Source organism: Macaca fascicularis, chromosome 12, assembly GCF_037993035.2.
Source record: "Macaca fascicularis isolate 582-1 chromosome 12, T2T-MFA8v1.1".
Classification (NCBI taxonomy): Eukaryota; Metazoa; Chordata; class Mammalia; order Primates; family Cercopithecidae; genus Macaca; species Macaca fascicularis.
Window position 1 is genome coordinate 79,543,382 of NC_088386.1, and position 22,552 is coordinate 79,565,933.

The 22,552-nt window shown below is 36.4% G+C and overlaps 1 long non-coding RNA gene across 28 annotated transcripts in view; it reads left to right on the plus strand.

The window, feature by feature from the left end:
* Positions 1-587: 587 nt before the first annotated feature.
* The window catches only part of LOC102144663 (uncharacterized), a 432,084-nt gene continuing 410,119 nt past the window's right edge, over positions 588-22,552 (plus strand). For 17 of the 28 annotated variants that reach the window (XR_010579971.2, XR_012420958.1, XR_012420964.1 and 14 more), the window contains exon 1: positions 1,323-4,236. This is a non-coding gene — a long non-coding RNA (uncharacterized lncRNA). Of the gene's footprint in view, positions 760-1,322; positions 4,237-22,552 lie in introns of those variants that run through there. The other 11 variants (XR_010579968.2, XR_010579965.2, XR_010579973.2 and 8 more) reach the window with 6 other exon arrangements.

Genomic DNA, 22,552 nt, shown 5'->3' on the forward strand with positions numbered 1-22,552 from the left:
CATTACAGCGCAAATGAAAGAGGCAAAATTGGCATGCTTTGAACAAAACTGTTTCTTCTAAATTACACAGTCAGACAAATCTATAAAAAGCAATAAATAGGTTATCAAAGTCTTCTCTTTAGAATGTAAGTTTATTTGGAATCCTTTTTTCTTTTCTGGAGAATTTCGGCTGTAAGTATTCATATCCCTTTCTTTAATCTTTTTTCCTATTTTTGGCCTTTTTAAAGCCTCTTTTCTTTTATTCTTGTTTGAGCCTCTATTCTTCTTTGCCACCTCCTCTGCTCTTTTCTGTTTAACACCCTTGGAAATCTCAAGACCCTACTGTTTGAGATGTGATTGATGTGGAATGAGTCATTACCGTCTCTCACCCAGACCATTACAATAACCTCCTAAATAATCTCCGCTCCTTTCTCTCCCTTTGGAGAGGAAAGATTATTATTATTTTGTATTATTATTCAAAATGTTTGTATGTCTTTGTTAGGATTTCCCTCCTCCCTGTGGGAGAATTGTGCTCTTGTCTTTTGATGTCGCACTTGACCCCATGATTTCCTCTGGTCAATGAAATGTGATTAGAAGTAACTCAGGGCACTTTTGAGCAGAAGGTTTAAGAGCCAGCACCTGGTTCACTCTGTCTTTTTTCCCTTTGCTATGAGACTGGCAAGGTTCCAGATAGCAACTGTTCCAGCAGCCAGGGTCCTGGAGGGAAGTCAACAAGAAGCAGAGCCACAGATAAGCCACAGATAAGCTTATGTAATGGAGGTAAGGAAACAATTTTTTATACTTTGCTTTTTAAATCTCTGAAATGTGTGTTGTGTGCTATCACAGTATAATTTAGTCTACACTGATACGTTATCCCTCCCCACCCCCCACTATTTTCTCAACACCGTAGCCAGAGTAAGCCTTTTAACATTGTAAACTAGATTATGCAATTTATCTTATTTGGACTTTGAATGCTCCCCTATTCCGCAAGAGTTAAACAGTCTTTCAATGGCTGAGGAAACCCTGCCTATGTGCCATCTCACTCCCTCCTTAGCCCTCTCAACTCAATTACTGAGTATCAAGCACTTAGGCCTTCTTGTTCTTTCTTAAATTAACTCCTCTCCTAGGTTTCACCTGAGTGCTTGTGAAGAGACCACCAAACAGGCTTTATGTAAGCAACAAGGCTGTTTATTTCACCTGGGTGCAGGCGGGCTGAGTCCGAAAAGAGAGTCAGTGAAGGGAGATAGGGGTGGGGCCGTTTTATAAGATTTGGGTAGTGGAAAATGACAGTCAAAGGGAGTTGTTCTCTGGCTGGCAGGGGTGGGGGTCACAAGGTGCTCTGTGGGGGAGCTTTTGAGCCAGGATGAGCCAGGAGAAGGAATTTCACAAGGTAATGTCATCAGTTAAGGCAGGGACCGGCCATTTTCACTTGTTTTGTGGTGGAATGTCCTCAGTTAAGGCAGAAACCCGCCATTTTCACTTCTTTTGTGATTCTTCACTTGCTTCGGGCCATCTGGACATCTGGATGTATACGTGCAGGTAACAGGGGATATGATGGCTTACCTTGGGTTCAGAGGCCTCACATTAGGAACTTCACATTTACTGTTTCCTCTTCCCTCTGGCTAACACCCTCACTTGCTTCAAGTCTTCACCCAGGTGTTACTTTCTCAGTGACTCCTACCTTGACCACCCTATTTAAAATTGCAACCTATTAACCAACTGCTCCCCCACTGCCTGCATATTTCATATCTCCTTTGGCCTAATTCACACTTTTCTTCGTTCCTTCTCTCAACTTTGAACATACTATGCAATCTATGTAACTATTTACATTTAGTTTTTATTGTCTGTGAACACTCAACAGACAGCTTTGTGAAGTCAAGGATCTTTCTGTTCACACAATAGTGAACTAGTGTAGTGGCTGATATATAGTAAGCATTATTTGGTGATAAGCATTGGACCAAAAAAAATTTCTATCCGGTTCCTATCCAAGAGACTACCAGTATAGATAGAGAGTAGAAAAGAGAGTTTTACTGGAAATATCAGCTTACAAACTGGGGAGATAGTCTCTGGCTTTAACTGAAACTGTTCTCTCTGAAGAAGATAGAGAAGGTTACAGGTTTTATGAAAAGGAGAAATGTTATATATTGCTCTTTGAGAAATTTCATTGGCACTAGTAAGGTTTTGAGAAGTTGGCAAGCTTTGATTGGTAAATGACAGCCACAACCCTGGGCAAAACTAGTCTGAGAGTTGCAGCAGATTGTTTCAGTGGTCATTAGATAAAACCGGTCTTAGGCAGTTTCAGCTTCCAAGCTTGCAGAAAATTATATTTGTGGAGGAATGTTAAGTGCCCTGAGTGCTCCTCCACCCGCCCCCTGCTGGCTTCTTGACTGTTGGTTGCATGTGACAAGAATGACCCAATTCATATGATCAACTTTCAAATATTAATTACTTTTTTCCTAATTACCTCAGCTTACCTGTGAAGTCCTAGTCTATAAATCTTCATGAAAATAAATGTGCTACACTAGAGACTGGACCTAAAGCCAGAAAACATGGTGCATATTTGGTATTCAGTGGTCTGAGGGCCACTGACTCCACAAGAGCCCTAAAACAATAGGTAGAAGTAAAGTTTGCATTTGGTTTTTCAGCTCCTTTTCTGGGTGTTTTGTTTGTTTGTTTGAATAAAAGAGGGTAGAATTATAATTACTCAGGTGAACAAACATAGAGATCATATTTGATTTCTCTTATTCTACACAAGACAAAATAAAGGAAATAAAAACATTAAGTAACTTTCCTGTTGTCCTTCTTCCCTTCACTCTAACCCAAGTGTAAACAAAATGAGTCAAGGAGAAGGGATAGAAGACCCACGTGGGGAAACTGACAAACCCAATCATGGCCTCTCTTGTACTAAAGATTATGGATCTTAAGGCATAGAGTGCAAGAAAGCTTAGAAGTAGATGAAAAACTAAAGCCTTGGTATTCGGTTGTATTGGACTTCTTACTACAAGAAAAAAATAGTTTGATGGAGCTAGTTTAAAGGATGGTGATAAAAAAGAATTAAGCTGTGCTTAAATCCTATTTAATCCAACTCAATCTTAATATGGTTATGCTATTATTGTTTAAAAGTATTTTTATATGTGCCTAATTCTGTTTAATGATGACTTCCTAACTGGTCTTTGGAAGTTCAAAGATCAATGCACCTTGATTTTATAGATGTTATTTTAATATTAAATACATCGCTCTTTAATGAATATCTTGTGTAGTTATAGGGCTATATTTTTCTTAATTTTGTCTGGTATTTAATAATCTTATGTGAGACATTAGAAAGTATCTTTTAAATTATTTGATCATAAATTTTGTTTTATTTATTACCTTTGTAGAGTTAACTCCAAATCAGGTTATTTAAAATCCTAGGGCAGGTCGAATGTTAGACTTTCCCCCTATTAAAAGAAAAACTTTAGATAAATTAAATTTAACAGTGTTTAAATAAGCAAAGAATGATTAGCAAGTTAGGCAGTCCCTAGAACCGGAATAGATAGGGTCAGAGCAATTCTGAGGCAGCCATATGACTGGATAACATTTGTGCAGAGAAAAAGGAATGTGACATACAAAAAAAAAACAAAAAAAGGAAATGAAGTACAGAAACAGTTGGATTGGCTTACAGTTTGGTGTTTGCCTTATTTGAATATGGTTTGAACAGTTGTATGCTTGTGATTGTTCCAAACTTGGCCACTGTAATTACACATCCAGTTAGGTTATAGTTCACTATGTATGGAGAAACCTTTAGACTCAAATTAAAGTATGTAAGGAGGCAACTGTAGGCTAAACTTAACACTTTAAGCAGATTAATTTTACAGTGTCAATTGCCACAACAGTGCCTTGGGCTTTAAAGGGACTATTTTTGAAAATTAAGAAAATGTCTCTGAAAAAACAAACTTACTTTTAGAGATACAAGTGTTCAATTATAAAAGCTTCTGGTTGAATGTATGATATGGTTTGGCTGTGTCCCCACCTACAATCTCATCTCGAATTGTAATATTACCCATGTATCAGGGACTGGACCAGGTGGAGATAATTGAATCCGGGGGCGGTTTCCTTCATACTGTTCTCATGATAGTGAGTGAGCTCTCACAAGATCTGATGGATTTACAAAGGGCTTTCCCTTCCACCCAGCTCTCATTTTCTCTCCTGCCACCCTGTGAAGAGGTGCCTTCTGTCATGATTGTAAGTTTCTTGAGGCCTCCCCAGACATGCTGAACTGTGAGTCAATTAAACCTTTTTCCTTTATAAATTACCCAGTCTCTAGTATATCTTTATTAGCAATGTGAGAACAGACAAATACCATATGGATGAAATATGTTATCCAGTCAGTTCCACCCCGGTATTTCTGCAATGGCACTTCTAGGCCCCAGGGAAACCAGTCATAGATGATATAAAAATTCAGAAAATTAATATTTTTGTTCAAGAGAAACTCATAACTTAGCTTTGCAAGCCATTCTTTAACATAGAATCAGGGACACTTCATATTTAAACTGTTTTTGTTTGTTAAGAAAACTGGAAATGTTCTTACTATGGTTAATGATAACCTCTTATATTTGTCAAGTATTTGGTAAAGCAAAGAACAATTTTACATCCATTACTGGGATTTGTTTCATAACAACCAGATAGAGAATGGTTGTTTTGTAATTTACCTGAGGACTAACAGGAACACAGGGCTTCTGCTTTTTGGTACACTTTACTATTTTGATGGAAAGTTAAGTGGTTATCCCAAGTCCTGCATTTGGGAAAACACCACAAAATTCTATTCTCTCAACCGTGAAATGTGAGTACATCTAAAAATATTAAAGTATACTTTATTTTGCTTTAGAAATTCTGCCATCTAATATCAGGCTGAAGGATAAAACTCAATTCGAATATTTCAATTACCTCAGGCCTTTGGCTGACATAAGAGTTGAACTGTATTTGCTTTCCAAAATACCTTCAATACAAAGTCATCTGTTTGGATCTTTCCTTCCATAAAGTTATAATTTAGATGAAGTTTTCTTTGATTTACTTAATCTTGCTCTATGTAATTTTTACTCTAGTTAGTTAATGCTTTTTGAATATCATTATTTAATTCATTGGCTATTTCTACATAAAACTTACTCTCAAGCAAAATTTTACAAAAGTATTAAAAAATATGTAAAATATAATGAGACTTAGTATGTTAGCTCTCTCAGTGATATTTGCAATTACTCTTAAGATAAATAAATTTCAGATATCCACTAAAAGCCTTACCTCTAAGACCTGGAACAAGACAAAGATGTCTCCTTTTGCCAGTTTTATTCAACATAACACCAGAAGTCCTGGCCAGAGCAATTAGGCAAGAGAAAGAAAGGGCATCCAAATTGGAAAGGAAGAAGTCCAATTAACCTTGTTCACAGACAACATGATCCTATATTTAGAAAAACCTAAAGACTCCACCAAAAAACTGTTAGAAATAGTAAACTAATTCAGTAAAGTTTCAGGATACAAAATCAACATATAAAAATTAGTAGCATTTCTATATTCTAACACTGAACCATTTGAAAAAGAAATTGAGAAACTAATCCTATTTACAATAACTATTAAAAACTATTAATAACTGTTAAAAACATCTAGGAATAAATTTAATCAAAGAAGTGAAAGATCTCTATAATAAAAACTATAAAACCCTGATTAAAAAAATTGAAGAGGACACACACACACACACAAAATGAAAATATATGCCATGCTCATGGACTGAAAAAAATAAGATGGTTAAAATGTCCATACTATTCAAAGTTATCTGCAGATTCAATGCAATTCATTTCAAAATACTAATGACATTATTCACACAAATAGAAAAGCAATTCTAAAGTGTGTATGGAACAGCAAAAAACCTAAGTAGCCAAAGCAATCCTGAGCCAAAAGAAAACTGGTGACATCACACTATCAGACTTCAAACTATACTACAAGGCTATACTAACCAAAGAAGCGTGGTACTGACATAAAAATAGACACGTAACCAAGGAAACAGAATAGATAACCCAGATAAATATATACAGAAGAATGAAACATATATAGAAAAATGAAACTAGACCTTTATTTTTCACCATATACAGACATCAAATTAAAATGGACTAAAGACTTATGTAGCTATTTTTGATTAAAAATGAGTTAGATTTCAACATGTATTTACTTGAAGAGATGTCCGTCATATGTTAACATATATATATAGAAAAAAAAAACACATCTTAGATAAAAAAAGATCATTTTATAGAAAAAAGTAGAAAATCATGATATGTTAGTATAAACATAAATATTTCAAAAATTGTACAATTAACATTTGACACTGATTACTTCAGAGATGTTGGAGAAAAGGAATTATTAGTTGATTAACTTTTTGAAATAACTGCATTAATTTTTTACAATAAAACAGCATTTCTTTTTACAATTAAAAATTCAATAAAATACAGGCACACACAAAAGAGAATGACTTGTAATTTTTTTTATTAAGATGACGTTTGTTGACTGACATGAACGGTATGAGGGGAGTGTAAATGCCCCCATTCTGGCCATGACTAATTACTTCTCCCCATGCAGTTTGTAGGGAAAGCCTGTGGACAAGTGTGGCTGTTTTCTCTGCCTACCAGGGAAAGAGAATTCTGGTTTGCCCTAATCTCTCCTTTCAAGTCTTTCAGGGAAATCCTTGTTTGCCAGAAATGTTCTTTGCTGCTTTGTCAATTGAATTAGAAAGGAAACAGAGTGTAGCACAAGGATTGAAAGATTTAGATTAGGGTGAGGTGTGTGGGTTTGAAGGAAAGAACATTTGGTATGAGAAGTCTGAGGCCAGCTGTATAATATGAGAAAAGAAGACAGAAGAGAGGGCATGTTAAAAATAACTCAATGACTAATATATCAACTTCAAACTGTTGGAGAGAAGCAAGTAATGACATTGAGGTAATTTGATTCTACTTTGGTTATTAGTCTTAAAACAAATGCAATACCCCAAGAGTGCTCTGAAAAGAGAGCATGTGAGTTATGTCTCTAATATCTTAAGATAATGTTTTTCTTAGTTTTGTCTTTGGCCCAAATTGGCCAAGTTGTTGCATTGCAGACAACTTATATAAGATGTAGTTTTAGTCAGTTTTGCATGGTAAGTCTGCTTAACAAACAACCCAACAATGCCAGTGATTTAAAACAAGAGCCATTGTCTCACTCACAGGTCTGGCAGTTGGCTTGGGTGGCTTTCTTTAGTCTGCAACTCAGATTCATATCTGCTCCACATGTCTCTCATTCTAGGACCCAGGCAAAATCTTCTGATGATAGATGGCAGAAGCCCAAAAGCACAAGGCAAACCCTTTGAGCTAATTTAAAGCCTCTGATTTGATGCACCACAGATTATATTCACTCACATATGTTTGGCCAAAACAAATCATATAGCTAAACCCATATTTGGAGAGACACAGGAGTTCACTTCAACAGAAAAGCATTACAAAGCCACTTGGAAAAGGGCATGAATGAATAATTCTATTATAAGGAGAGCGTGAACAGCTGATAATAGTGATCCATGTTGGGGCTGGATCACAGGGAGCACTTTCTTAAACTAGGTAGGCCTAAAAAGTTCCAGTCCTAACTCTAAATAAAGACTGCTCTCTATCTTGTTTTCAAATTCCCCTTCTATAACATCAAATCTTTACTTGGGTTTTACCACAATGATGGTAACAGAGAAATGGAATAGAAAGAAATGGAGCGAAAACATGATAAGCCAAGTATTCTACTTTGAAAACAGATCTACTACTTAGCATTTCTGTCCCACGGACAGAGGGAGTTAGGCTGATGACTGTGTCCATGTGAAATCTGGTGCCGCACTGTGACTCTACCTATTATTTGTGTGTGCTCCAGTCAGTGTAGTAGAAAATAATCCGTAGCAACTTCTTATGGGGGCAAAACAGGGAGATAAGGAAGGGAAAGAAGCTCCAAACTTTCTTCCCTGCCTAACAAATACACTGCAGAAGACATCTATCATTTTTGGCCTGCTCAACTTTCATGTTTACTTCTGGCAAAAGCATTCTTGCTTTTTCCATTTACATGATATGTGTTTTGAATGAGATGGAGTTGAACCCTGCTCTGTGAGTGGCCTTTTGACCAGGCTTAAGCAAACAAATTCCAAGGATTAATTTAGGGGGTGAGTAGATGATCCAATCAGAGTTTTGAGGGTTAGATTCTAGGATTTTTCTTGGAACTGCTGAAGACAATATCCTTCTACCTGACCCACTGGAATTGCTCTTAGGATGATTTATAAGCTGTATGGTGTAGGCAGCTATCTTTCTACCTTGTAGAGGGAGCTAAGAATTTAACCAAGCCATAGCAATGTAGAAAACGTAATGGCACAAACAAGAAAGTTTTTTTGACATTGTTTTATTTTCTGTAGCTGGCCAGTCCTAAAATTACTCCTCAACTTTCAAGTTATATGAGTCAAAAAATGTACAGTTTAAATCAATTAATTTTGCTTGTTTTTTTTCTGTCATTTGCTACCAAATTACTTCCTGAATAGTTAATGTTAATATCTACATTTTATCTAGTTGATGTTGGTATCTAGACAAGTTTTGTATAGAAGATGATTAAAATAAATATGAAGGTAAGCACAACTGAGAATAAAATTTCCTACAAATTCATGATGTTATTTTTAGTGTTTTTTTTCTACAATTCATTCCTACCCTTCTCTGTGCCCTGTGAAATTTGTTTGTTGAATGTTCTTATGTGAATAGAAAGTTCATTATTGCCACTAATTAGACATGGCAAAATGATTCAAATACAAACCACTGTCCCAAAAAGTTGTATTTAGAATAATTTTTTAAAAGAACATAAGAGGTCCATACAAAAGTAATTGCTGTTTTGGCATTTTAATTGCAAAAGACACAATTATTTTTGAACCAACCTAATATAGAGGTAATTATATAACAAATATTCCCTGTGATCAAAAGATATTATGGAAGGTGACAAAAGCATTTTTTCTCAAAGAGGTATTGATACTTATGTGCAGATTTGGGCCATCAGAGGGCCTGAGTTTTAACCTGCTTCATAACGTTGGGGAAAATCACTCAGCTTTCTGGCCAACAGTATCATCTAAAAATCAGGGGCCTGAATTAAACCACTTCTAAAACTGCCTGTCTCTTTAAAATGCTATATGCTCTGCCATATTGCTCACATTAGTTTCGCTTTATTATTTTTTATTGTTTTTAGAGACAGGAACTCACTCTGTTGCCCAGGCTGGAGTGCAGTGTCATGATCATAGCTCACTGTAACCTTGAACTTCTGGGCTCAAGCGATCCACCTGTGTCAACATCCCGAGTAGCTAGGATTACAGGCATATGTCACCATGCCTGGCTAATTTTTATGTTTTTTATTTTGGTAGATATAGGGTCTTGCTCTATTGCCCAGGCTGGCCTCAAACTCCCGACCTCAAGCGATTTTCCTGCCTCTGTCCCCCAGCTCACTGGGATTCTAGGCATGAGCCACTGTACCCACCCTAGTTTCACTTTAAATGGCATCTTTTCCTAAATAAATGGAATATTACCTTTATATATTTATGTATGTCTATAGCGTCTATAGAGTAAAATGTGTCCTTGATTTTACTTTTGCAGAAATAATTCCATTCTTAAGCATACGGAACCAAGTAAGGAAATCAAAGAATGACACAGTGGCTTAATTTGTGTAATCTCAATTTTGTCTCCTAAGTAGAAGAGAGTGGAGATAATACTGACCAATTCACTATGCATAATGCATCTTGTAAATCGGTGGCTCATGCTGACACACTTATAGTATTTATCTGAGGGAAGAAGAAAAACATTATTATGCAATGGGTTGATGCCCCGATAATCATATTCTCAAGTATTTCAAGTGCTTAATTATAAGCTAAACACTGAAACCATACTACCTACATAGAGGTGACTTCCTCTGGGACCAATACAAATTTATATTGTTATTGAACAAACTGGAGAACTTTGAAAAGTGGATTACCAAGAGATTTCTTAAGAACTAATTTTCTATACTGGATTAGTGAAGTTTCTTGTGGTTTATTAATTTGTATCCCCTTTAGAAATCTTTTTATTTATCTTATTACTTACCTTTGCTTGAAAAATCCTCACGAATCTTTGAGCTAAAAGAAAAATAAGAGGATTTTCAAGGTTTTTTTGTTGCCTAATTCAATAAAAATTGAAGATAAGAAAATGCTATTAACATAGTTTCAAGGGTGATTTTATTCTTGTACAAACTCAATGAGTATTAAAATATACACAAATTGTTAAAATATTTAGATAAATATAGGAGCAAATTATCCTTCATAAACAGGAAGCCTGATGAAATAAACATTACTAATTTATATTTATTTGTTTCAAAAAGGACTTGAAGCAGCTTACAATATGTGTAAGGAAAATGGCTAAAGCAAATAGCTGAGAAATTAAGTAAAGAAAAAATAAGAATAGGAAGATAACAAAAGCAGGGATTCATAGAACACAGGCAGAAATGCACATCAGAGGCCCTACTGGTTACTAGAAATATGCCACTTTCAGCTCTAATTCACTTAAGTCAGATAAAAGTGAGGATCATGATCCAGTAGAAGATTCATCATGTTAGTAAGATAAATATAAACCTACTGTTACTCAGAAGATAGGAGTTTCTGGAACTGAGACTTGAATAAGAGTTCTCCTATGAAATCTTATGGGCAATACATGATATTAAAGGACACTTTGATATTAGAGACAACATCCTTCATTTGAAGCATCATAATTAAGCAATAATACATTTGATAAAACTTCTAAAAATATTATTTCTTTGAGTTGATTAATGGTATGAACTGGAGTGCAGTAAAAATAATCCTGCGAAGCCAATATAGTGTAGCTCATTTGTATTGATATATCATCAAGCTATTAAACACCATACATTAACTATTATTATGGTGATATTTTTGGAGAATGATATATATTTCATGTTATAGACAATAAGCTAAATGACTGTCTATTTTCTTAGTTATAGTGTATAAACTTCCATTTGTACCAGAGTGAGCTGGCTGCTATCTGGTATACAGTTAATTTCATAAAACACAAAGCATGCCAATTATCTGTTAGGCGATTGTAACAATGAAAACTCCTGGATGCTTGTCTCATGAGGTCAAGTTCTATTATTGTGCAGAAAGCACTCACGGGCAGAAGGACTTGATTACTGATATAGGCTAATGGGCCATTTTGTGTCCCCTACCCATCAGTAGCCCTCTTTAGAAGTAGATAAACAGATAGTCCATAAAACAATCTAGAAGATACTTTACTCCATAGGGCTCTGCTCATAAGAGCTGCATTAGCTTTATTAACTGTGACTTAAATCATACACACACACACACACACACACACACACATACACATGCAGTCTAATTACCATCAATCTCTTTGAAAGATTTAAATAAAAATGGAGACATGAAATTTTTTCTAAAAATGTAAATTAATCCAAGTATACAGTGAGGGTATATACATACAGTATATGTATGTATACAGTACAATACAGTATTGCTTATAAGCTTCACATAGGTAAAAAGCAGAAAATACCAGAAGTGATGAAATATGATGGCTAGTCTATGAGTTCATCTCAATGGAATTGAAAGCTTAGAAGGGGTTTAAAAAATGAGCTGACAATATTTGCAGTGACAATCTTGATTTGAGTCTGGGAATTTAGAATATTTTTGGGTGATTGTTTGTCTATAGTTGTATTTCTTTCTATATGATCTCTATTTTTAAAAGTTTTTTTTTGCCAGGCGTGGTGCCTCACGTTTGCAATCCCAGCACTTTGGGAGGCTGAGGCGGACGGATCATGAGGTCAGGAGATCAAGACCATCCTGGCTAACACGGTGAAACCCCGTCTCTACTAAAAATATAACATATTAGACAGATGTTGGGGTGGGCACCTGTAGTCCCAGCTACTGGGGAGGCTGAGGCAGGAGAATGGCGTGAACCCCAGAGGCGAAAGTTGCAGTGAGCCGAGATGGTGCCACTGCACTCCAACCTGGGCGACACAGTGAGACTCCGTCTCAAAAAAAAAAAAGTTTTTGTTATAATTAACATATATTAATTTCACAATTAGGAACACTAATAATGACTGTGACTTCAAATTGCCCAACCTGAAAAATTTTAATAACATGATCAGATTTAGTGATGTCATTAATAAACTTATGGTTGTTTCTAGAAATTTTAGCCAAAATGATATAGAATTAGAGTATCTTTACCTCAGGGAAAGTCTGTGATTTTTATAGTAAAGAAGTAAAATATAGCATTTCCATTTCTCATATGAGATAAATGCAGTACACGTCTTAATACTGTTCATTAATCTCTTTTTGAATCTTTTATACTATGTCAGAGCAGAAGGAATTCATGATTGGTTGGTGAGCAGTGCTAAACTTATGAGAAGTAGAACTATTATTAGGCCCTGGAAAATGGGTAGAATTGAAAATGTTTCTTTCCCATGACCCCCTTCACCTTTGGAAACCCCATCTTTCAAACTCTATTTCCATTTTGGCACATTCTAGCTTCCTTGTGGTGGTTCGTTTGGGGATGTCAACTTGACTGGATAAAGGGATAGCTGGTAAAGCACTATTCATGCTCAATGCTTCAGTAGGCACTGAGCTTGCCCCTCTGCTGAAAGGGAAACCCAGGTGGCTTTGATTTTGATTGAAGATTGGGCTGCCCTAGATGTCTGTGAGAATACTTCCAGAGACTGGCATGTGAGTGGGTGGATTAAGGGAGAAGATATGCCCTCAAGTCGGGGGACAACAGCCCAGACAAAACAAAAAGGCAGAGGAGGGAGAATTTTTTTTTTTTCCTCTCCCAGAGATGAGAAGTCCTTCCTCTGCCCTTGGACATCAGAACTCCAGACATTCTGGCCTTTGGACTTGGAACTTACCATCAGCAATCCCTGGGGGTCTTGGGACTTTGGCTTCAGACTGAGAATTATACCATCAGCTTCCTTGGTTCTGAGGATTTGGGACTTGGCCTGAGCCAACTACCAGCTTTCCTCATTCTCCAGCTTGCAAGCAGCCTGTCATGGGACTTCTCAGCCTCCATGATCACATTAGCCCATTCCCCTACTAAACTTCTTTTTATCTGTATATCCTGTAGATTCTGTTTCTCTGGAGAACTCTTGCTAAAACCTTGAAATAACCTAAGTAGAGATAATAATTTTACTCCATTAGTCTGAGGATGGTGTTGCAAGATGGTGCCCACCCCAACTATCTGTTTCTATTTTGACATCACAAGGGGGATGAAACATGATGAATCAACAAATATTCTTAACCAAGTCATGGCAGTTCTATAAAAGAATTTAACACAATTATACTGACCAATAAATATGAAGTTTGCATTTTTATTTTGTGTGATTAAAATCTAGCTAAGTTGTTAAAACAGTTTATGTGAGGTGAAAGGTTTTTTTGTGTTTATTTTTCTTAGTTTGCCTAATCACAATCTTTGAAATTTGTTTCTTTTTCTTTTTTTTTTTTGTTGTTTTTTAAGCATGAAATGAAGCAGCAGGTGTATTTTTCTCAGAAAGCTCATCATTTATTGGTCAATCTGTCTGTTTATAATCGGTACTTACTATTTTTGAGGGAGAGGTAGATGTAACAAAAATGTAACATAAAATCCTTCAGTGATTTTAGTTACACATTTGGATTGTCTGCAAGTCTTTAGGAGGAAATCTTTGGATACTTGAATGTGGGATGGGAATTGAGAGGCTTCTTACCATACTGGATTCCTCTTGGCCCAAGGCTGTTTACTCACTTAACAAAATTTGTTAGACATCCTAGGCTTCTAACTTACAAGGAATATGAGAATGCTTTAGGTAAAAGAAAATGAATTTTAAAAAATTAAGAAACTCTTCATGTTTTTATTTAAAATTTCCATTCTATAAATAAGCAATATTCTATAATTACATAGCCATAGTTTACAACTTATTGTTGACCAAGTTGGATATAATCTATTAATTCATAGCTCTCAGATTTGATGCTGGAGACAGAAAAAAAATGTTTTGGCAAATATTTATTCTATGTAGTATCATATAGCTAAAGGGAATATCTTGACACTATTAGAAGTATTTTTCAAAGGCTCACATCAATTTACATTACCAATGGCTTTTATTTCTGGCTGTGTTTAATTCATTGGTAATATAAGCTTGGGGAATTTACCTATACTTTGGGCAGGACATTGAACAGCCACAGGTATGAGGTGGGGATTCAAAGGAATCTCATCTAGATCTTATAGAGCAAACTAACCTCATCAGAAATCTGGGTTACATAAAAACAGTTGATTTGGGAAACAGCAAATCTCTAATGCCCACCAGAGTTCACATCAAGACCATTTTTGACTTGTATTAAATCATTCTGTCTTTTCTTATCCCCATGCTTAGTGGTTTATGAAATGGCTTTACTTTTAAGTAATTGCCTTTAATACCTAAGAATTATTTCTGTGAAATTGTCTTATACTGAATTCCTTGTAGTTAATTCTGAACCACCCTACTATCACCTCTCTTGTATTTACATTTTTACCTCTTTTGAAAGCATTTTATTTTCTGCAGGATCACAGATATTCAATAAGTTGACATGCATTGAATTCTTAGTGTTCAAGCTACTGCTGTATAGGGAATTGTAATAAAACTAGGATACTCGGTTCTTTAAAAATCTCATTATATGGTAGGGATGATGGGACCAAAACAACTGGGAAACATAAACCATAGGTAAGGATAATAGACAGAAACATATGACACTCAGGATGTTGCATTCTCAGCCATCCTATTAACTAGAGATGTAACATGAAACAAGTCAATACACTTTTTTTCTGAGTTTCCTCATCTGAAAGGATAAAAAATATTACTTCCATGATTCCTTTTGTCTCTGCAAATTGTACACTTTTGTTGTAATTATTATTTCTTCATATTTTCTGATATGAACAATAAATGTAAATACCTGTGATTTCAGAATAACATTCTTAAAAGTATAGAAAGAGACACTTCAGCTTTAAATGTTCTAATTTATTTTTCTAAATCATATTAACCTCAAAATATAAATAATACATGTTCATGTAGAAAACTTTGATAATATATTAACATATAAAGACAAAATTCAGATTCTCCCATAAGGCATCCACACCTACAGAAGCACTGAAAAACTATTGTATACCTATGTAATAAATATTATTTTTAGACCTTGGTATGCTGTATTTTATGACTTTAGTTTGTATTTCAGATATTTTAGCCAAAATATTGTCGTTATATTTGAATCAAGGCCTTGAGAAAGTTCCATGAATTTAATATTTCAGTGACTACAACCTAGAAAGTAATACAAATGATGTTAGGTGTTGTAAAAAATAAACCAGAGTAAGCAGATACGTCAAACAGGCCCAATAATTACATCAGGGGAGAACAATATAGAATGTTATTAGCCATTACATTCATTTATAAACAAAACAGAATGAAAGTGATGGAGAGGAGAGGTAAGGTAGTGTCCTGAAACAATAGTGTTCTTGGAATTAAGTGGACTTCTTGATGCCCTGGGATCCTGGACCTATTTTCCTGCATACTGTTAAAGAAGGTGTGCGTTTATAACCTAGATTATGTTACATACTCAACAAAATAAGTTCTTGAAAAAAACTCAGACTGAAAGAATAATAGGCTCCAGGATAATTTTAAGGTTGCTAATAGCAAAGTTAGCAGAATTTCTTGATCAGTTTTCAGATGTATTAGTTTTAGACCACATGTACGAAAAATATTCATCTTGCTTAGACCAAAGAATACTTTTAAGTAGCTATTATTATTAATCATGAGCAAACAGTGTGGAAATAAGAAAATCCAAGTGACAACGCAACTTTTGCTTGTATGTTAGGCATCTAAGTTCCTTGCCATCAGTTTCAGACTCTGTTGCATGGGAAGTATGCTGAAAGTGTAGTGTTGGTTTTATTGCAGTTTGAAGAAAAATTTTAAAGGAGACCCTTGCTATGTCGGTCAAGGACAAGGTTCCACGGAGATAATTATCAGTAAATCTGGATGCTCTCAGAATTGCACATCAGTCCCTGGATGTGGGAAGGGAATGGAAGAGCAATCGTTTTTCTCTCTTTTACCCAGTAGTCTTTACTACTTGAAAGAGGAGCCCACATGTAGGAAGTAACTAAATGCCTCTTGTCTCAAGTGAGTAAAGGCACCTATAGGAAAGAAGAAGGAGGTTGAGAGAGTCCTGAATAGAAATTATTTAAAAGATTTCTAAAATTAGAAGTAATACACTCTGAATCTTCCCAGATATTATTTTTGACCACACCTAATTTACATATCTTTAACAATATTTGTAATTGTATTTTCTCTCATTTTTCCTCTCTGATAGTACCTATCAAAGATTTAGCTCTTATATAGGTATGCTGCACCCTCTCCAAAAAAGGGTAGCATATGGTTTTATTAATTTATATTTTCTTGTATTTTATTTATTTATGTTTATTACTATTTTTTCTTTCACTTTGAGGCAGTTTTTCATTTTTTTAAATTTTTATTTAACAGCATAATTTTATAAAAATTTCTCTAATAAGTATATTGAAGACTATAAAATGTATTCTGAATGCTTTAGATAGATTTTCATACATAGTTAATTCAGTACTAAATTAATTGCCGTTATATTTCTATTTCTTCATTATCATCAAATTTATTTGAATAGCTGATTTCTAACTACAAAATTCTAGAGTCAAGGGGGCTTCCTTTTGTTTTTCTATTCTAATTTTACTGCATTGCATTCAGGTAATGTGGCTAATATGATAGGACCTACTTAGAATTTGTTGAGATTTATTCTGTTTTGTAATGCTTGATCAATATTGTTATGCTATATATAAGAGAAAATGTTAGAAAGAAAACAAAGGACATCATTTCATATGTTAAAGATCAAGCTTATTAATTATGATAATCGAGACCTATCACATTTTTGTACTACTATTTTGGGTTTTAATTTATGCATTTCATCAATTTGCCACCAAATATTTATCAAGCATCTACTGTGTTCTGGGTACTGTTCTGTCTTGCTTTCCTCCTTCCTTATTTGCTTATTTACTTTCCTGTCTTTCTGTTTCCTTTTTTCACAGTGGGTTTGGTAGTCTCACATAGTAAATCCATTTTAACATGCCCACCTTCCTGGGTCTTCTGATGCCTTTGTCATTGCTCTGCCAAAACAGACGGTGGCATTGCCACCTAATTTGATGAGGGACGTATTTGTGTCTGAGTTTGAAACAGCCATCCTGAAAGTATACTAGGACTGAGTGCATATAACTTCATCAAGCTAATGTTTCCTGAGTTACAGGGATAAGCCCCCATATCAACAAACTGGTTCCTATTGAGTATTTAATCTGTGCCTCTGTTCTAACCCTGAAGACCTACACGTATGTGTGTTACTCTAGGCCCCATTGAAATACATTGGTAAGATACTGTAGATCTTTGTTTTGGTAAATAATCTATTTTTTTTTCTTCATATCAGGGCTTTGCTATGCCGAGCTATGTTAACTGAGTGAGCTATGCTGAAATGTCTCTGATTATGGATCTAGACCATAAGAGAAGGAAGGGGAGTATATTAAGGAGGATAAGCATCATTTTATGTTGCATTTGCCTGAAATGTGGCATTTTGTGACATCTTTGCAACAGTAGATACAGTACTATAGAAAGGTGGCTGCTTCTGCTGGCCTGGGGTTTTCAAAGGAATCTGAAGATTTAAGCTTCTCAGGCATGCACACCCAAATATCATCATTTTAGATTTTGGATTACAACTCTTTCCCAAGGAGGGCCCCTGATTTTAGCATAGGAGAGTTCCTGGGGTATGTACTCAATCTCTTTTGTAGCTTTACCACTCTAGGAATCAAATCCTATACCTGCTTAGTAAAACTGCCTTATTATTACAGGAGATAAGGGTTCTTTAAATATTGGCATTGAGTTTTTCTGGTTTTCAGCAATAAGCTCTAGGTTTGTAGTTGGCTAACTTGAGCCTGTTATTCTCTTATTCAGGGATTCTAAGGTAGCTACCTAAAACAGGTAACTCCACAATCCCTTTAACGACTTTTGCTTCCATGTTTTTAAGCCACCTGTACTTCACTCCAATCCACAACCACTGAAAGTCTTAGTAATTATGATGTCACAGCACACCAGGGGTTATTAGTATACCAATTCTTACAACTGTCTTGGTTTTGGTTCCCCTAAAAGCAGACCCTAAGAAAAGGACTTAGGTGCTGGTACTTTATCTGGGGTGCCATCCCAGGAACCACACAGCATGTGCGGAAAGTCAACAGGGCAAGAGAAGAAACCAGTTAAAGGATGTGTTAACAAGCAGGTTACCACTGTGTGCAACTGGGGCTCAATCTTACCAGGAACCCTGTGAGGTACCTCACAAGCATCCCACCAAAGAAATGGGAAGTGGGGGATATTTATCCATCAAATTCAGTTCCTCATTGTTTAAGGGTTGCACCTGGGAACATGGAATTCTCAGATCTTTGGGGCTTTCCTGGATACAAACTGAGCACACTCCAGTGGTGCTGGAGAAAACCTTTAGGAACAGAAGGGCTCAGGCACTTGATATGGTAAGAAATCGTGTTGGGATCTGTCCACTTCAGCTTCAGGCAAACTTAAACATGGATTAAAATGGCAGGAAATGGGAGCATCGAGTGTCTGCTCCAGTATATCACTGAGTTTTTAATATACTTCTAGTATATAGCAAATAGATGATTTTTTTATTTTTTGCTTTTTAAGTATACCCATATGTATTCTGATTGCTTCAGATTGATTTTTGTACTCATTTCTTCCCAGAGTTGAAAGTTATGCAATTTCTCTTTTTCTCTAGATGTTTTCAAGTTATATTTCGCATCTAGTTTTTTAGTGCTTGAACTTAAATGGTTAACTTAATTAGCCTTCATTCCTCAACAATATTTTGAATAATCTAGTATTTATATTCACTCTCTTCTGCAAATATGTATTCTGTGTTCATGTGAAATTTTATTTACAAATTGATGTTAAGAATTAGCAATCAAAATATGTGACAATATTTTACTAATTTATTTGGTCACCTGTGCATTTGACACTTTCTCTTGCGTTCATTTTTTTCACTTGATGGGCTATGTACGAATTGTAAATGTTTACATACCTAAAATATCTTAATTCGCTATATCCCTTGAATGTCTTTTGGCTAAGTATTATGTACTATTCATAATTGTATATGCTATACTTTTATAAAATGGGCAGTGCAGTAAGTTTGTTTATACCAGCATCACCACAAACATGTGAGTAATGTATTATGTTATGAGGTTGCAATGGCTGTGACTTCACTAGGTGACAGGAATTTTTCAGCTCCATTATAATCTTATGGAACCACCATGTATAAGCTGTCTGTCATGGATGGAACCATCCTCATGTGATGCATGACTACATAACTATCAATTTTTTTGTTCCGTCTCTATATTAATTTTTTTTTCCTCCACAGGTACTAGTTCTGCTTGTTGAATCTGCTTGTTTCTCCTTAGTGGCCCTAAATTTCTGCATATACTTGCTGATTTTTTATTTAGAGCACATACTTTGATATGGTTTGGTACTATGTCCCCACCCGAATTACATCTCAAATTGTAATCCCCATGTGTCAAGGAAGGGATCTGGTGGGTGATTGGATCATGGGGGCAGTTTTCCTCACACTGTTTTCATGATAGTGAGGGACTTCCCATAAGAACTGACGGTTTTCAAAGGGGCAGTTTTCCCTGTACGCCATGTCTCTGTCTCCTGCTGCCATGTAAGACATGCTTTGCTTCACCTTCACCTTCACCTTCTGGCATAATTATAAGTTTCCTGAGGCCTCCCAGCCTTGCAGAACTGTAAGGCAATTAAATCTCTTTGGTTTGTGAATTACCAGTCTCAGGTATAATCTCTATAGGAATGTGAGAATGAATTAATACAGAGAATTGGTACTGATAGAGTGGGGCACTGCTATAAAGATAACCTGAAAATGTAGAAGTGACTTTAGAACTGGGTTAACAGGCAGAGTTTGGAACAGTTTGGAGGGCTCAGAAGAAGAAAGGAAGATGAGGGAAAGTTTGGAACTTCCTAGAGACTGTTGAATGGTTTTGACCAAAATGCTGATTGTAATATGGACAATGAAGTCCAGACTGAGGTGGTCTCAAATGGAGATGAAGAACTTATTGAGAGCTGGAACAAAGGCCACTCTTGCTATGCTTTAGCAGAAAGATTGGCAGCATTGTGGCCCTGCCTGAGAGATCTTTGGAACTTTAAACTTGAGATGATTTAGAGTGTCTAAAAGAAATTCCTAAGCGGCAAAGCACTCAAGATGTGACCTGGCTTTTCCTGAAAGAATACACTTACATGTGTTCACAGAAAGATGATTTGAAATTGGAACTTACATTTAAAAGAGAAGCAGATCATAAAAGTTTAAAAAATTTGCAGCCTGACCATTTGGTAGAAAAGAAAACTTCATTTTCTCAGGAAAAATTCAAGCCCGCTGCAGGAATTTTCATAAGTAATGCGGAGCTGAATGTTAATAGCCAAGACAATGGGGAAAATGTATCCATCGCCATGTCAGAGATCTTCGAGGTAGCCCCTTCCATCACAGACCCGGAAGCCTAGAAGGGAAAAATGGTTTTGTGTGCTGAGACAAGGGGCCCACTCTTCTGTGCAGCCTCAGAACTTGATGCCCTGCATCCCAGCCACTCCAGCTCCAGCCATGGCTAAAAGGTGCCAAGGTGCAGCTCAGGCTGTGACTTCAAATAGTGCAAGTCTCAAGTCTTGGCAGCTTCCACATACTGTTGTGCCCACAGGTGTGGATGTTGAGCTTTGGGAACCTCTGACTAGATTTCAGAGGATGTATGGAAATGCCTGGATGTTCAGGCAGAGTGTGCTACAGAGTCAGAGCCCTCACGGAGAATCTCTGCTAGGTCAGTGTGGAAGGGAAATGTGGAGTTGGAGTTGGGAGTCCCCACACAGAACCCCCACTGGGGCACACTGCCTAGTGGAGCTGTGAGAAGAGGGCCACTGTCCTCCAGATCCCAGAATGGTAGATCCACCGACAGCTTGCACCACGTGCCTGGAAAAGTGACAGGCACTCAAAGACAGCCCATGAAAGCAGGCAAAGGGGCTGTACCCTGCAGAGCCACAGTGGTGAAGCTGCCCAAGGTCTTGAGAGCCAACCCCTTGCATCAACATGCCCTGGATGTGAGACGTGGAGTTGAAGGAGATTTTGGAGCTTTAAGATATAATGACTGCCTGACTGGGTTTTGGACTTGAATAGGGCCTGTGGCTCCTTTGTTTTAGCCAATTTATCCCATTTGGAATAGGAACATTTGCCCAATGCCTGTAACTCCATTGTATCTTGGAAGTAACTAACTTGTTTGTGATTTTACAGGCTTATAGATGGAAGGGACTTGCCTTGTCTCAGATAGGACTTTGGACTTGGACTTTTGGGTTAATGCTGGAATGAGTTAAGACTTTAGGGGACTGTTTGGGAAGGCATGCTTGGTTTTGAAATTTGAAAAGGACATGATATTTGGGAAGGGCCAGGGAAGAATGATATGATTTGGCTCTTTGTCACCACCCAATTCTCATCTTAAATTGTAATCCCCATGTGTTGAGGGAGGGATCTAGTGGGAAATGATTGGATAATGGGGGATCATGACAGTGAGGGAGTTCTCACACGATCTGATGGTTTTCAAACTGGCAGTTTTCCCTGTGCTTGTTCTGTCTCCTGCTGCCATGTAAGACATGCCTTGCTTCCCCTTCACCTTCTGCCATGATTGTAAGTTTCCTGAGGCCTCCCCAGCCATGCAGAACTGTAAGTTAAACCTCTTTTGTTTGTGTATTATCCAGTCTCAGGTAGTATAGCAGTGTGAGAATGGACCAATACACACTTATATTTAAGATCTCTTGTTTGAGTTTACCTTGTATCTTTGCCACTGTTGTTTGAGAGTTTAAATGCAGTAGACTTCAGTGGCTTTTAATGCTCCATTTCTTAAATGAGAGTGAAAGGTCCATAGACAATTTGTGTAGCTTTGCTTCTGTTACCCAAGCTCCTGTCTCCACTGCTGTTGCTTTAAGGCAGACAATCAATTACTTGGCAAATTGGCCCAAAGAAAGAGGGGATATGATGAAATACAACCACCTGTTTATTCATCTCTTTACCTCAATAGTCACGTCGGGGATACTCCTGGACTACATTCCTGTGCTTGGTATATGCCATCTCTAGGGTAAAACATTTTAGTTGAATACCACCTTTAGTATTAGTCCTTTCTCCCTGCCCTCTAGGAATTTTTGTAAATAGTTCCTTTCGTAATTTTTCCAATCTTACTTTCTCTTTTCTTTGAAGAATAACTGATTTTTATTGCCAGATTTAGTAAATAAAATAGTCTAAACATTAAGAACTTACTAAATATGCTAAATACACTAAATATTAAATGCCAAAAATAATGTTTTGGTTATAAGTATATCCTAAATATTGCATAGAGCCTACTTATACCAAAAAGACATTTGTTTTTTATCT